We start from the raw sequence: 18,415 nt of genomic DNA, 5'->3' as shown, positions 1-18,415 counted from the left end.
ATACCAGTTTGAAGTTCAGCAGCCTTGTGAAATTGCTTAAAAATAGATAACGCCTCAGATTTTTGTTGAAGCAAGAAAACAATTGTATACCGTGAGTAATCATCAATAAACGTAATGAAATAATGATGTTGTGTTCTCGATGGAGGCAAAGGTCCACAAATGTCAGTATGAACAAGATCCAACTAATCATCAATAAACGTAATGAAATAATGATGTTGTGTTCTCGATGGAGGCAAAGGTCCACAAATGTCAGTATGAACAAGATCCAACAAATCATGAGAATGAACCGAATTCGAGAGAGGAAAGGGTTTACGATTGTGTTTGCCAAGAGCACAAAACTCACAGATTCCCATATGAGGATGAGATTTAAGATCCATGCCACGTACAAGACCTTGACGATGAAGATCAAGAAGCTTTGAGAAATTAGCATGAACAAAGCTGTGAGATCCCTGTTCCCACCGAGCAACGGATTCGGGGTACTAGCAGCGGAAGTAGCACTTCTCACGCGGGACAGGGGTCCCACACTCGGGGCCTCGCCCACGGATATCCGGACAAGAGACTAATCCGTCGGTTTGTCCAAAACCGAAACCGGAAAAACTTCCTTTACCCGGAAAGCACGGGCGATTCCACCAGGATAACTCTTTACTCTAACGTAGTCAAGATCATTACTGATCAAACTGATCTGACTGCACCTTTAACGGTACTTGGTCAAATCAAGGAAGAACTTGCACTTGGATCATTGGGATCAACGCTTTTTTCCCCATCAAGAGGCACAGCCGTTGATTCCTATCCATAGAACAATTTCTATCCGGGATTTACTTCATCTATTGTAATAATAGAAATTAAATCTCGATTTATGGATCCATTAGTCCAGCCTAACCCCATCCGATCCCATGGGTTAGCCAACCGCCCAACCACTGTAGTGATGGGATCCAATTTGGAATTTGGTTAGGTTTTGTCCCGGGTACCAAGGAAAAGAGTTCCAAGGCCCCCTAGCCGGAAGTTCATGCAAACATAAAACTAGTCATACCACTTACACACCCAATATGAAATTGCCTTTTTCTTAGCATCAACTAGCTTTAAAACAATCCTTTAATAAAACCATTATGTCACTGATGACAATCCTCAAAGTCTCTGGTTGAATCCTTATTTCCAGTCATTCTTTCATCGGTATACTTATGGCATCATTGGCAACCAAAACGCTCACCACCTGTTCTCTCAGGGGCCTTTTCCATGGTTCCTAGCTCATAGTAACTGGCAATATATTCATATAATAGAATGGAGTCTCCGTGGAAGATCAGCAAGATCAACCCACAGATCCATATAAAAGAGCCATGGACTCATCTGTTGAGGACCAGCAAGGTCAATCAACCAGATCCATGCCCGGTTTCAGAAAACAACTCTTACTCCTTATTCCAATATCTTCCACGACGCACGAGTGGGTATCTTCGGCGACCCAGAGCCCGAGCACCGTATGGTCAGCACCCTCTAGGATCCTTCGCAGGTGACCTAGCGCTTCACTCATAGGCCGCTTCCTTGGTCCCTCATCCACCGTACCGGAAGCTCACCATTTAAATCGAGCCGAGGCTGGTCAAGACCTCGATCGACCTTGCTACGCGAGACGTCCTCCATTGACTCTCCGTCAGCAGTTGCAACTTTATCAGTTCAGTCTTCATGACCTTAATCCTCAAGACGGTCAAAATGCTTCTCCAGCATTCTTGACATAAAACAGTCATTTACAAACAGTCACAAATACAGTTTCTATAACGAACTCTTGTCTTTCCATATTATCCACTCTCGGACCACATTACTTATTCCACATTCCATTCCGTGTGTACTCGTTCTCATCCATTCACTCATATAGACTACATTATCTCAGATACAATTTCATATTCATTATTCTACATACATATCCATGTTCGTACGTCCACATCATACATCCAATTTCACATTCATACATACGCATCTACATGCATACATCCACATCTACATTCATACATCCATACCTCCATTTCCACATCCACACATCCACATTCATATTCATACATCCACATTCACATGCATACATCCATTTTCACATCCTCATTCATACATCCACATTCACATACATACATCCACATCCGTATCTACATCCATACATTCACATCCACCTCTTCATTCACAATCACATCCATACATCCACATCTACATACATACATCCACATCTGTATCTACATCCATACATTCACATCCACCTCTTCATTCACAATCACATCCATACATCCACATCTACATACATACATCCATACATCCACATCTATATACATACGTCCATTTTTACATCCTCATTCATACATACACATCCACATACATACATACACATCCGTATCTACATCCATACATCCACATCCACATCAACATTCACATTCATACATATACATCTACATGTATACATCCACATCACATTCATACAACCATATTACATCCATTCTCGTCCTAACACATCCCATATACATCTTAACACATCCTAACTCATCTTAACACATTCTATCACATCTCATACACATCTTATCACATCTTTTTACATCTCATACACCTCTTATCACATCCTATCACTTTCCATACGCATCTTATCAAATCTTATCACATCTCATACACATCTTATCACATCTTTTTACATCTCATACACCTCTTATCACATCCTATCACTTTCCATACGCATCTTATCAATTCTTATCACATCTCATACACCTCTTATCACATCTTTTTACATCTCATACACCTCTTATCACATCTTATCACATTTCATATCTTTTTTTTAAAAGAGAATTCTTATATTTGATATAAGATTTCTCTACAAATTTATTTATACATAAATTCTATTTAAGGAGACTAACACTTTCGAAATTAAAATCAATCTTTTATGCATATTTTCAATTTGGTAGGGAATTACACTTTTAGAATAAAAGAATTTCTCTTATGCATCTAAGTTAAGCATAAAATCCATTTATGAGGAAAATCACACTTTTAGTATAAAAAGAATATCTTTTATGCATACCTATATGCATGAAATCCAATATGATAAAAGTAACACTTTTGATATAAAAATTTTTCCTTTATGCATACTTCTATGCATGAAAATTAAAAATGATAAAAGTAACACTTTTGATATAAAAAATTTTCCTTTATGCATACTTCTATGCATGAAAATTAAAAATGATAAAAGTAACACTTTTGATATAAAAATTTTCTTTTATGCATACTTCTATGCATGAAAATTAAAAATGATAAAAGTAACACTTTTGATATAAATTTTTTTTCCTTTATGCATACTTCTATGCATGAAAATTAAAAATGATAAAAGTAACACTTTTGATATAAAAATTTTTCCTTTATGCATACTTCTATGCATGAAAATTAAAAATGATAAAAGTAACACTTTTGATATAAAAAATTTTCCTTTATGCATACTTCTATGTATGAAAATTAAAAATGATAAAAATAACACTTTTGATATAAAAATTTATCCACTATGCATACTTCTATGCATGAAATAAAAATGGTAAAAATAACACTTTTGATATAAAAATTTATCCATTATGCATACTTCTATGCATGAAATAAAAATGGTAAAAATAACACTTTTGATATAAAAATTTATCCATTATGCATACTTCTATGCATGAAATAAAAATGATAAAAATAACACTTTTGATATAAAAACTTATCCTTTATGCATGATATTAAAATTCAATTTCTCCATGATTGTAATGAAATTCTTTCAATTAATCTAGGATGATAATTCCTAGAATATGGTAGGAAGTCCTCTTTTTATGCTTTGAATGAAATTATTTTATGCATAATTTTTATAAAAATTTTGCCATAGCTCCGCTGCTATGACTGATAAATCTCAATTTTTATAAGGGATAATGCTTATCATTAAGGAAATAATTAAAATGATCTCTAATTGGATTATTAATCCATAATGGATTGAATCATCAATATACATAAACTAAAAGCATAGAAAAAAGCCATTAATTTGACCTCAAGCATAGCTTAATCTTGGGTTAAGGAAAAGCTTTATGAAAAGCTTGATTTGGATTGAGAACGGGTCATGAGTATGACCATTTCTTGAGTGAGAGAGAGAATTTACATAAAAATCATTAGAATTTAAACATAAATGAAAATTAACTTCAATAGCATTTATTAAATTATGTAACTCTTCACTACTATTCAAACTTCAATAGCATTTAAAAAACCATACCAATTAAACTTCTCAAGCTTGAGAGGGGTTGAGAAGAGAGAAACATTGAGAAATTATAGAAAAATCAATATTCACTAATTACCTTACAACTTGCTTGATTCTTTGTTCACGGTAGAGGCCCCCAACCAATCAATTGGTTAAGTATGTTGATGGAGCCACTAATGGGGATTGAAGAAAGAGGGAAGCTCCAAAAACTAGTGAATTATTAAATGAATTCACAGTTCTTGGCTTAGGTGGAGTAGAGTAACGATGCATAAACACTATCTATTTTTCAACAAGGGGGAGGCTTCTATTTATAGGAAAAATTGAGCTCCTAACCAAACAAACTGATTCTAGAATTTTCTAAATCAGTTTGGTCAATATTTGACCATTTTTAGGTCAGTTAAGCTAACTTTTTGGAACTAGACTTGAATGAGGAGAGAGGAGAGATGAAATATCTCAATTTTTATGAGTTTAAAACTCATTCAAGCATGTGAAATATGCACCTCCTTTAAAGAACTCCCCTTCCTTACATATGTGTCATAATGGAATCATTTTAATATTGCTCATAGTTTTTTTTTACTAATAAACCTTGTACATTTTCAACTCTTCATCTTATGTGAAATATGCACCTCCTTTAAAGAATTCCCCTTCCTTACATATGTGTCATAATGGAATCATTTTAATATTGCTCATAGTTTTTTACTAATAAACCTTGTACATTTTCAACTCTTCATCTTATGTGAAATATGCACCTCCTTTAAAGAATTCCCCTTCCTTACATATGTGTCATAATGGAATCATTTTAATATTGCTCATAGCTTTTTACTAATAAACCTTGTACATTTTCAACTCTTCATCTTATGTGAAATATGCACCTCCTTTAAAGAATTCCCCTTCCTTACATATGTGTCATAATGGAATCATTTTAATATTGCTCATAGTTTTTTACTAATAAACCTTGTACATTTTCAACTCTTCATCTTATGTGAAATATGCACCTCCTTTAAAGAATTCCCCTTCCTTACATATGTGTCATAATGGAATCATTTTAATATTGCTCATAGTTTTTTTACTAATAAACCTTGTACATTTTCAACTCTTCATCTTATGTGAGCATTTACTCATTTTTGGATACCCAAAATATCTCATATTTTTAATATTGCTCATAGTTTTTTACTAATAAACCTTGTACATTCTCAACTCTTCACCTTATGTGAGCATTTACTCATTTTTGGGTATCTTCTTTTTACAAATTTGGATTTATCTCTTCCCTACACATGGATTGATGCTATTGGCCCATAGGAACCTTAATTGGACCATAGTCTAAAGATTTCTGAAAATCTAGACCCTTAGACTAAGGTTCTTTATACCTATTTCCAATTAATTCCAATTGCACATTGGAAAATTCTTTTTGAATTTCTGTTTCAGGGGAACTCATCTGAATTATAAGAGATATTTTTCTATCAAAAAATATTCAAAATCTGAATATTCTCTCTCTAGAATAATTTTCCTCTCTCTAGGCTAAAATAGTTAGCAACAGGGTCTTTATATTTCTGAAGAGGGTTGATTACAGGGGAAGATACTAGACATCAAAAAGGGGTTGGGGAAGGAATCTTACATTCTACCCCACTTAAAAAATGCGAGATGTCCTCATCTCGCAACTTGTGATAATTTCGCAAGATTCACGAATATGAGACTTAGAGAAAAATTTTAATCAAGATTAACCACCAAGATAAGTCTTAAAGAGAGCAAGATTCAAAATACGAACAAGATTTAAACTTTATTCATTCTCGGAACTTATACAGTAAAGATAGAGGAACTCTTTACACTTCCATAAGCCCGTCCATCATATGGTCACAAAAGCAGTCCTCACAAGCTGCACAAGTATAAGGTAACTCATCTATGGGAATGATTCTGTGGGTTATTGCTGCGCCTATCTCAGTGGTATGAGGTGTTCTAACAAAAGGACCTCTGAGAGGCAAGCCAAAAACGGGGTAAAGACATATCTTCTCATGAGGAAGAAAACACGCCAGTAAGAAGACCCGCTCAGAAAACCCAAGATGTCTTGATCTCATGACGCAGTAGTATCGAGGACCCAAACCCAAGGCTTCGATAACCATGGCCAAGCGGACATTGTTACGAAAGTGCTGCTGACCCCAGGGTGTTACCCTAGTTATGTCTTGATAGGTCCGCCATTTGGTCTGCGCTACAGAAGTTCCTAGGTGAGGAAAAAGTGAGCGCTCATACTGTTCTATAAAATCCTTCTTCACAGACTCACTTGCGTCTTGAAGGTGAGGAATCATTATGGATAAAACTAATTCTTGTTGCCAAGCCATGAAGGAGATTAAGAAAGAAAGGAGATCGATGGGAGTAAGATTACTGTGAACGACAAGTAAAATTTACGACTTATATAAAGGAAGGAGCTAGCGTAACTTAGAAGCCAACGGTAACTTGCCACTGAAGTCTTACCGTCTTTTCATGATTTGGGTTTGGCATATTTTTCTATAGAAGGCATTTAGAACTTTGAGATGAGGAGATAAAAGAAGTTCGTAAGCTAAATCACCTACTTTCTTTGGTCCACAATATCTGGGAGATAACTTCTTATACTTCCCAAGAGATAAAGAACTTCTTTTGGGCCGTACTCGAATGAAGACCAAAACCTTGATATCCAAAACATCGATTCTCACTTCTGAACTCATTGTTCTGAATCTTAAAACAGGTGGGACTCTTGAGAAGTATTCAGGGAAAGGTTCTTCCTTTTTTAAACAGAATCTTTCTTTTATTTTAGAGAGAGAATAATTATAAGATCAGAAAGGGAGATTCTTACTCCTGTATACCTCGAAGGCTGGGGGAGAATCTTACATTCTACCCCACTTGAAAAGTGCGAGATGTCCTCATCTCGCAAGGTAGAGGACAACTCTTTTTCTTAAGATCCAATTTATTCTGGGGTTCCTTATATTCTGGTCAACCCAACAGAATACGGGGATAATTATCCCTTATATAGAACTCATCATTAAATAACAATTCATTCAGATCATATCATTCATATCTTTAACACGATAATGGTCCATTAGACTGAAAATTTTCCTTCTGAACATTCCTCCACAGGAATTTTAGTTAAGCAAGTTCTCAATTTGTCATCCCTTAACTTAATCTACCGTCTCAAGTGTTAACAGTAGCAATCTGACAGCACAATCCACTAATCTCATAGTGATTTGGTGAAATCATTATCATCATTCCAGTTATGAATATCATCACTGGGACTCGTCCCATTCATCCTCATTGTGGTTTCGCTCAGCTTATTACATTTCAACTAAATTTCGGAAATCGTCATTTTTCAATCAGAATCCAATTCAATTCATCAATTCTCAAACAGAATTAAAAATCATATCAACCACATTCGAAATCATCATCTGGATAGCCTTAACGCTTATAATTTCAAGTCTTAGATTTACTCGTATATACTGTCAGTAAAGAGCTGCAGTTATACTCTCGGTATATACGGGTAGTCATGATACTTGGAACTATAAGATAGATACCATCATGTCTAGGCCTCAAGCAAGTCAGGGTTCCATACAATTGCGGCATCTGAAAACCCAATTACTAAATTACAAATTTTTCAGTTTGAATATCAAATTGTATGAATTATATCACACAATTACAACCTTTTTGTGTTTCTTGATAAATTTTTGACATATTTGGCTTCTCAGTTGATCTTTATTAGCCAATTGCTCTGATGATTGTATCCTGTGACATCAAAATACTCTTCCAAGGCTTCAACCCATTTCTCCACAGCCTCACCCAAGTTCTCCCCTTCTCCTTTGAAGGGTCTTGGCTGAGACCTATGAAGAGCCTTGCGAACATTAAGGTCAAGCTCGTCATCTTCAGAGACAGGGTCTGGCTGACGACCACGGTTTCCTCGTCTCATGATATTGCCAAAATTTATATATTATTAAATTTTTATTTTGATATTATTCACGAGATCCTAAGACTTAAGAGTTCGGAAAACAATTTCTTATATAAGACAAGATCTTAATGGAGATCTATGGCATATGTCCGATAACAGATTTTTTTTTTCTTCATCAGCAGTAGATCGTTCGCCATAAACAATCATTTATTCAACATGAATTTTTTAACCGGAAAACGTTTCTTTATTTATATAAAAGTTGCAATATATACATAGAGCAACTCGGCTCTGAGTTCAAAATCTCCTCGAAAGACATATAAGAGGACCGTACTGGGCCATAGTCATGCCCTGTTACATAAGTTCTCTAACTGCGAAGGGAGCTATTATTTTCTCCTTAGGGATAAATCGACTAAGGAGTCTATAAACTCGGCAAGCACGTCTGAAATTTTGAGGCGTTGAAAGATATAGAATGACACCACGCGTCATTTTCAGCTTTATCAAAATCATGGCCAATGAGAGGTTCTGCCTCAGCATTGCACGCCGGTTATAAGAGGCGTGGATATATAGCCCTGCAACCCACTTATGCTGTTGTCTCTCCACTGGGTTAGGAAAATATAATTCCTCGAAATGGCGTGCGAGTCTTGCTCGGCTTGTTCGTGTTGAAGCGGAAGAGATGAGATGCTCGAAGGCAAATGCAATCATATCTTGAGACTGGGTGAGGTCGGGAATACCAGATAAATGGGAAACTTCCATCTATAAAAACAATTTCTTTGATTAAAATTTTTTCATTAAAGAAGCTTACGGAATGAAAATACATTATGAAAATGCTATTTCTGAATTCTAATTACCAATTTCAGATAAGAATTTAATTATCTTTATTAGCTTTCAAAACCTGCTCTGATACCAACTGTGAGATCCCTGTTCCCACCGAGCAACGGATTCGGGGTACTAGCAGCGGAAGTAGCACTTCTCGCGCGGGACAGGGGTCCCACACTCGGGGCCTCGCCCCACGGATATCCGGACAAGAGACTAATCCGTCGGTTTGTCCAAAACCGAAACCGGAAAAACTTCCTTTACCCGGAAAGCACGGGCGATTCCACCAGGATAACTCTTTACTCTAACGTAGTCAAGATCATTACTGATCAAACTGATCTGACTGCACCTTTAACAGTACTTGGTCAAATCAAGGAAGAACTTGCACTTGGATCATTGGGATCAACGCTTTTTTCCCCATCAAGAGGCACAGCCGTTGATTCCTATCCATAGAACAATTTCTATCCGGGATTTACTTCATCTATCGTAATAATAGAAATTAAATCTTGATTTACGGATCCATCAGTCCAGCCTAACCCCATCCGATCCCATGGGTTAGCCAACCGCCCAACCACTGTAGTGATGGGATCCAATTTGGAATTTGGTTAGGTTTTGTCCCGGGTACCAAGGAAAAGAGTTCCAAGGCCCCCTAGCCGGAAGTTCATGCAAACATAAAACTAGTCATACCACTTACACACCCAATATGAAATTGCCTTTTTCTTAGCATCAACTAGCTTTAAAACAATCCTTTAATAAAACCATTATGTCACTGATGACAATCCTCAAAGTCTCTGGTTGAATCCTTATTTCCAGTCATTCTTTCATCGGTATACTTATGGCATCATTGGCAACCAAAACGCTCACCACCTGTTCTCTCAGGGGCCTTTTCCATGGTTCCTAGCTCATAGTAACCGGCAATATATTCATATAATAGAATGGAGTCTCCGTGGAAGATCAGCAAGATCAACCCACAGATCCATATAAAAGAGCCATGGACTCATCTGTTGAGGACCAGCAAGGTCAATCAACCAGATCCATGCCTGGTTTCAGAAAACAACTCTTACTCCTTATTCCAATATCTTCCACGACGCACGAGTGGGTATCTTCGGCGACCCAGAGCCCGAGCACCGTATGGTCAGCACCCTCTAGGATCCTTCGCAGGTGACCTAGCGCTTCACTCATAGGCCGCTTCCTTGGTCCCTCATCCACCGTACCGGAAGCTCACCATTTAAATCGAGCCGAGGCTGGTCAAGACCTCGATCGACCTTGCTACGCGAGACGTCCTCCATTGACTCTCCGTCAGCAGTTGCAACTTTATCAGTTCAGTCTTCATGACCTTAATCCTCAAGACGGTCAAAATGCTTCTCCAGCATTCTTGACATAAAACAGTCATTTACAAACAGTCACAAATACAGTTTCTATAACGAACTCTTGTCTTTCCATATTATCCACTCTCGGACCACATTACTTATTCCACATTCCATTCCGTGTGTACTCGTTCTCATCCATTCACTCATATAGACTACATTATCTCAGATACAATTTCATATTCATTATTCTACATACATATCCATGTTCGTACGTCCACATCATACATCCAATTTCACATTCATACATACGCATCTACATGCATACATCCACATCTACATTCATACATCCATACCTCCATTTCCACATCCACACATCCACATTCATATTCATACATCCACATTCACATGCATACATCCATTTTCACATCCTCATTCATACATCCACATTCACATACATACATCCACATCCGTATCTACATCCATACATTCACATCCACCTCTTCATTCACAATCACATCCATACATCCACATCTACATACATACATCCACATCTGTATCTACATCCATACATTCACATCCACCTCTTCATTCACAATCACATCCATACATCCACATCTACATACATACATCCATACATCCACATCTATATACATACGTCCATTTTTACATCCTCATTCATACATACACATCCACATACATACATACACATCCGTATCTACATCCATACATCCACATCCACATCAACATTCACATTCATACATATACATCTACATGTATACATCCACATCACATTCATACAACCATATTACATCCATTCTCGTCCTAACACATCCCATATACATCTTAACACATCCTAACTCATCTTAACACATTCTATCACATCTCATACACATCTTATCACATCTTTTTACATCTCATACACCTCTTATCACATCCTATCACTTTCCATACGCATCTTATCAAATCTTATCACATCTCATACACATCTTATCACATCTTTTTACATCTCATACACCTCTTATCACATCCTATCACTTTCCATACGCATCTTATCAATTCTTATCACATCTCATACACCTCTTATCACATCTTTTTACATCTCATACACCTCTTATCACATCTTATCACATTTCATATCTTTTTTTTAAAAGAGAATTCTTATATTTGATATAAGATTTCTCTACAAATTTATTTATACATAAATTCTATTTAAGGAGACTAACACTTTCGAAATTAAAATCAATCTTTTATGCATATTTTCAATTTGGTAGGGAATTACACTTTTAGAATAAAAGAATTTCTCTTATGCATCTAAGTTAAGCATAAAATCCATTTATGAGGAAAATCACACTTTTAGTATAAAAAGAATATCTTTTATGCATACCTATATGCATGAAATCCAATATGATAAAAGTAACACTTTTGATATAAAAATTTTTCCTTTATGCATACTTCTATGCATGAAAATTAAAAATGATAAAAGTAACACTTTTGATATAAAAAATTTTCCTTTATGCATACTTCTATGCATGAAAATTAAAAATGATAAAAGTAACACTTTTGATATAAAAATTTTCTTTTATGCATACTTCTATGCATGAAAATTAAAAATGATAAAAGTAACACTTTTGATATAAATTTTTTTTCCTTTATGCATACTTCTATGCATGAAAATTAAAAATGATAAAAGTAACACTTTTGATATAAAAATTTTTCCTTTATGCATACTTCTATGCATGAAAATTAAAAATGATAAAAGTAACACTTTTGATATAAAAAATTTTCCTTTATGCATACTTCTATGTATGAAAATTAAAAATGATAAAAATAACACTTTTGATATAAAAATTTATCCACTATGCATACTTCTATGCATGAAATAAAAATGGTAAAAATAACACTTTTGATATAAAAATTTATCCATTATGCATACTTCTATGCATGAAATAAAAATGGTAAAAATAACACTTTTGATATAAAAATTTATCCATTATGCATACTTCTATGCATGAAATAAAAATGATAAAAATAACACTTTTGATATAAAAACTTATCCTTTATGCATGATATTAAAATTCAATTTCTCCATGATTGTAATGAAATTCTTTCAATTAATCTAGGATGATAATTCCTAGAATATGGTAGGAAGTCCTCTTTTTATGCTTTGAATGAAATTATTTTATGCATAATTTTTATAAAAATTTTGCCATAGCTCCGCTGCTATGACTGATAAATCTCAATTTTTATAAGGGATAATGCTTATCATTAAGGAAATAATTAAAATGATCTCTAATTGGATTATTAATCCATAATGGATTGAATCATCAATATACATAAACTAAAAGCATAGAAAAAAGCCATTAATTTGACCTCAAGCATAGCTTAATCTTGGGTTAAGGAAAAGCTTTATGAAAAGCTTGATTTGGATTGAGAACGGGTCATGAGTATGACCATTTCTTGAGTGAGAGAGAGAATTTACATAAAAATCATTAGAATTTAAACATAAATGAAAATTAACTTCAATAGCATTTATTAAATTATGTAACTCTTCACTACTATTCAAACTTCAATAGCATTTAAAAAACCATACCAATTAAACTTCTCAAGCTTGAGAGGGGTTGAGAAGAGAGAAACATTGAGAAATTATAGAAAAATCAATATTCACTAATTACCTTACAACTTGCTTGATTCTTTGTTCACGGTAGAGGCCCCCAACCAATCAATTGGTTAAGTATGTTGATGGAGCCACTAATGGGGATTGAAGAAAGAGGGAAGCTCCAAAAACTAGTGAATTATTAAATGAATTCACAGTTCTTGGCTTAGGTGGAGTAGAGTAACGATGCATAAACACTATCTATTTTTCAACAAGGGGGAGGCTTCTATTTATAGGAAAAATTGAGCTCCTAACCAAACAAACTGATTCTAGAATTTTCTAAATCAGTTTGGTCAATATTTGACCATTTTTAGGTCAGTTAAGCTAACTTTTTGGAACTAGACTTGAATGAGGAGAGAGGAGAGATGAAATATCTCAATTTTTATGAGTTTAAAACTCATTCAAGCATGTGAAATATGCACCTCCTTTAAAGAACTCCCCTTCCTTACATATGTGTCATAATGGAATCATTTTAATATTGCTCATAGTTTTTTTTTACTAATAAACCTTGTACATTTTCAACTCTTCATCTTATGTGAAATATGCACCTCCTTTAAAGAATTCCCCTTCCTTACATATGTGTCATAATGGAATCATTTTAATATTGCTCATAGTTTTTTACTAATAAACCTTGTACATTTTCAACTCTTCATCTTATGTGAAATATGCACCTCCTTTAAAGAATTCCCCTTCCTTACATATGTGTCATAATGGAATCATTTTAATATTGCTCATAGCTTTTTACTAATAAACCTTGTACATTTTCAACTCTTCATCTTATGTGAAATATGCACCTCCTTTAAAGAATTCCCCTTCCTTACATATGTGTCATAATGGAATCATTTTAATATTGCTCATAGTTTTTTACTAATAAACCTTGTACATTTTCAACTCTTCATCTTATGTGAAATATGCACCTCCTTTAAAGAATTCCCCTTCCTTACATATGTGTCATAATGGAATCATTTTAATATTGCTCATAGTTTTTTTACTAATAAACCTTGTACATTTTCAACTCTTCATCTTATGTGAGCATTTACTCATTTTTGGATACCCAAAATATCTCATATTTTTAATATTGCTCATAGTTTTTTACTAATAAACCTTGTACATTCTCAACTCTTCACCTTATGTGAGCATTTACTCATTTTTGGGTATCTTCTTTTTACAAATTTGGATTTATCTCTTCCCTACACATGGATTGATGCTATTGGCCCATAGGAACCTTAATTGGACCATAGTCTAAAGATTTCTGAAAATCTAGACCCTTAGACTAAGGTTCTTTATACCTATTTCCAATTAATTCCAATTGCACATTGGAAAATTCTTTTTGAATTTCTGTTTCAGGGGAACTCATCTGAATTATAAGAGATATTTTTCTATCAAAAAATATTCAAAATCTGAATATTCTCTCTCTAGAATAATTTTCCTCTCTCTAGGCTAAAATAGTTAGCAACAGGGTCTTTATATTTCTGAAGAGGGTTGATTACAGGGGAAGATACTAGACATCAAAAAGGGGTTGGGGAAGGAATCTTACAAAAGCGATGATGCCATATCTTGCAATCGTGATCACCTGGAGCAGTGACAACATTTGCTACAGCATCATTATTTAAGAGAGAGCTCAAACAAATTGCCATTACGAGAAGTAGTTGCAATAATCTGTCCATCTTTCTCAATGCGGCATTTGGTGTGGTCGAATCCAACAAACAAACCAAGATCAACAAGTCTTGCAAAACTGAAAGAGATTACGTTGAAGTTTTGGGACATGTAAAACCCCTCGTAAAACTCGAGTTGAAGAAGATAAGGCGCCAAGATATAAATCTCCAATGCCCTTGACTTGGCAAGTTGTATCATCAGCAACACCAAGATAAACAACATGCTTAATAGGTAAAGAATGATAGTTATGTAGCCACTTAGATTCATATGTCATATTTCCTATAGCACCAGAATCAATAATGAAAAGTGAACCATCACGTACATGAAGTATTATGTCTAGGGGAACTGAACATAAAACACAACTTGTTTCAGGCACAACATTATCATGATGCTCGGCTGCATATGCTCGATTTTGATCTACATCAAATCGACGCTTAAAGCACATGGAAGAGGGATGATCAGATTTTCCACAATAATCATAAGAAGAAGAATCTCTAGATAAACATGGTTGTTTTGTGGTAATGTTGTGTTCTTCATCATATTGACGTGCCCAACAGTCATCTTCAGTATGACCATTTCTATTGCAATACAATGCTTGTTAGGAAATTTGAGACGAGAGAAACTACCACCACCACCACCACCACCACCTCTGTGGTTACCTCGTTGAAAAGGATGCCTTCGCACATAAAAGGCCCGTTCCAACTATTGTGACTCAGGCTCCTCATAGCTGCATCATGACCAACACTACGTCGTTGTTGACGTTGAGAATACTCAATCAAAGATATGCAAGTTTGGTCAAAATCAAGACCGTCCTTGTTAGAAAGAATGGTAACAATGTTGTCATAAGACGGATCCTTTATCGTATCAAGAAGAATTGTAATAAGTTGCTTTCGTGGAATAGGATCACCCATAGCAGCAAGTTGATTAATAATAGATTTGAAAGAATCAATATGCCCCATCATAGCAGTACCAACTTCATACTGTAACTTTGAAAGCAAACCTCTCAAATAAAGTGTTTCTGTAAAATAACAGACTTTTTCTGAAAATTTGCTATAAGATACTCCCATACATCATGGGAAGTAGGTAAGTCATACACATCAAGCATGAGAGAATCACTAAGAGCAGAAAGAATGTACCGACGAGCTGCTTTATCACGCCTCTGCCAATCCATATAAGCAAGACGCCATGCATCAAAAACAGGGCCTTCCGTGATAAGAACGTTGTCAGAATCCGGAATAGTAGGCTAAGACGGACATAGAGAATCGCCAATAACAACATTTGAGAGCTCATCGCCTTCAAGAATTAACATCTTTGCTTTCCAACTGGGAAACCCTTGGCCTTGAAAAGAAGGAATAGAACGTTGGCCTGAAGGAAAATTATTGACGAGAACAGTCATAGCCATATCTATCTGCGAGAAGACGTTTAAGATAAAATCACAAAATCTGCACACCATAGACAAGGACGACCGCAAGAGATAAGAGACGTCAATAAGAAAAGAGTCCTCAAAATAGAGAGACGTGGGATGCAAGATTCATTGATAGACGCTTGATGAAAAAGCTAGATTGGTCGTTTTGCTAAAAATAGCAAAATAATAAGAGACGCTTGACAAAAAAGCTAGATTTGGCGGTTTACTAAAGACGCTTGACGAAGACGAAACCTGTGTGCTCACAAAGATGCTTGACGAAGACGAAACTTGTGTGCTCACACAAAGAACCTGTTTGCTTATTCACCAACATTTGCTTCTATGAAGTTACAATGAATTGGTATATCATATGACTTATGTGCGCATGTCCTTTGAATTGTGCCACAGGCACAAATGCAAATGAAAATCCTCATGAGGAATCAAAAACCACATCTGAGTTTATCCATGAATTACTAAGGGGAGCTGAGGTACTCAAAGAAGATGAAGATCTTGACAAGACTGCAGAAGTTGGTTACGAACAACAGCATGAAGGTATATACTGCACACCTCAGTGGCATTGATGTAGAATGATAACATGCTAAAAAATCGACTATGTTGTCATGTCAAAAAATACCCCTTGACATGTGGAAATTGTAAGCGCAACAAAGGACAAAGACGATGGTCAAGTGGAAGAGACCCTATTTGACATTGCTATGCAACATAAGAAGAAGCATAAGGGTGCACCTAGACAGGTTGAAGGATCGCAATTGACGAAAACCAAAAAAAGTACATTTGTTGACCCTCTTAAACCTCATGAATGCAAAAAGCTTTAAGCTTCTTGCACAATGTACTCCTGGCTGGAATGAAGCTTGTGTTGTAACACTTTATGCATGAATATGAAACTTTTTTGCTAGACATTGTGTATGCCATTTGGCAAACCCTTTTATTCTCCGTTGCGTGCTGTACTATTTATGATTGTAAATTTTTTTCCAAGGAATTTGACCAAGTTCCTTTGTTGTTGTAGTTAATATTCGAGTGATTGGTAGCAAACCTGACCCACCCGTCCAAGAACATGTGTATATCGAAAGGGTGCTACCTAAACCTTAGCTTAAGAACCTTGTAGGAAATTTAGGAAACCCAGATCTTCCTGCATTGATCTTGGATTTGAATGGTGTTGTAATGGTCACCCATGACATTCGCAAAAGCACAAAGAGCCTCCCAACTTATTATATGCTGATTTTGATGTTGTGAGGCAGCAGGACTCCAATGTGGTTCACTATGTGAGGAAGGATGCTGCATTCTTCACCTTGGCTGCAAGCCAAATAGCAAAGTTGTTCATATGGAGTTGATGCAAGCTAGCAAACTTGCAAAGAAGGATTGATTTGTGTTTACTAGCTGTAAAGGACAGGTTGGATGGATGGGTGGGCCAAGAAATATGTGGGGTTACTGCCTTTGAGTACATGGGAAAACCCTTTTTTTTCAAGACCTCTTGAGGAGATTATGGGCTCTCTTACCAAAATTAAGCACAACAAGAACACACTACTGCTATTGGATGATAGCCACTACAAGTGCTATTGAATGATAGCCACTACAAGTGCTATTGGTGGATGATAGCCACTATAAGTGTTATTGGATGATAGCCACTACAAGTGCTATACAAACCAGGCTAGAACATACGTTATCCTACCTACTCTTGAGAAGTAGATTAATTTTCAAGGAAGGGATGTTTTGGATTTTGTGCACAGGTGGGTGGAGTTAACTAAGCATAGGGCTATTGCATAAGAGGATGTTTTCAATGCAAGATCATAGCATGATCAGGTCTGAGCGATGTAGTACATAGAAGAATGCTTATGTTATGAAGCTCACACATTGTCCTATGGAGAGTGGATGTGCAGGGGAGTTGTTAGACGATGAGAATGTGGTAGACCAAGTGCCATGTAAAGTCAACTCCCCTATATCAGCCTATACTTTTGTTGTACATGGATGTAGTGCTCTACAGCACTTAGTCCTCACTGAATACTTTTGTTTTCATGGATGTAGTGCTCTACAACACTTTGTCACTAAACATATGTAAATTGTTTACATGGATGTAGTACTTTCTGTGTAGCATATTGTTGGTTTTCCTTTGTAGTCTCGGTGCAAGTCAAAAAAGGGTTCTCCTTTATAGTATTCTTTGTACATGGATGCTGCACTAATTCCTCGCATTTGTTTTCTTTACTAACTTCCAGACGTGGTTAAGATCTCTTCAATGCGGGTGGATCTTGTTGTTTGCTTCTTAATCTCCATTTGAATTCTGATACAATTGATTTTGTAGTAAACTTTCCATGTTGATGAGACAGGTAAACTTACTACGTTGATGACAAGTAAACATACTGCCCATGATACAAATGATTCCACTACATCGAGTGACAAATAAACTTAATAGGCACATGCAATTAATTATCTGCTC

Source organism: Cibotium barometz, chromosome 23, assembly GCF_041138505.1.
Source record: "Cibotium barometz isolate CiBa-2024 chromosome 23, ASM4113850v1, whole genome shotgun sequence".
NCBI classification, from domain to species: Eukaryota; Viridiplantae; Streptophyta; class Polypodiopsida; order Cyatheales; family Cibotiaceae; genus Cibotium; species Cibotium barometz.
This window is presented reverse-complemented; position numbering follows the sequence as displayed.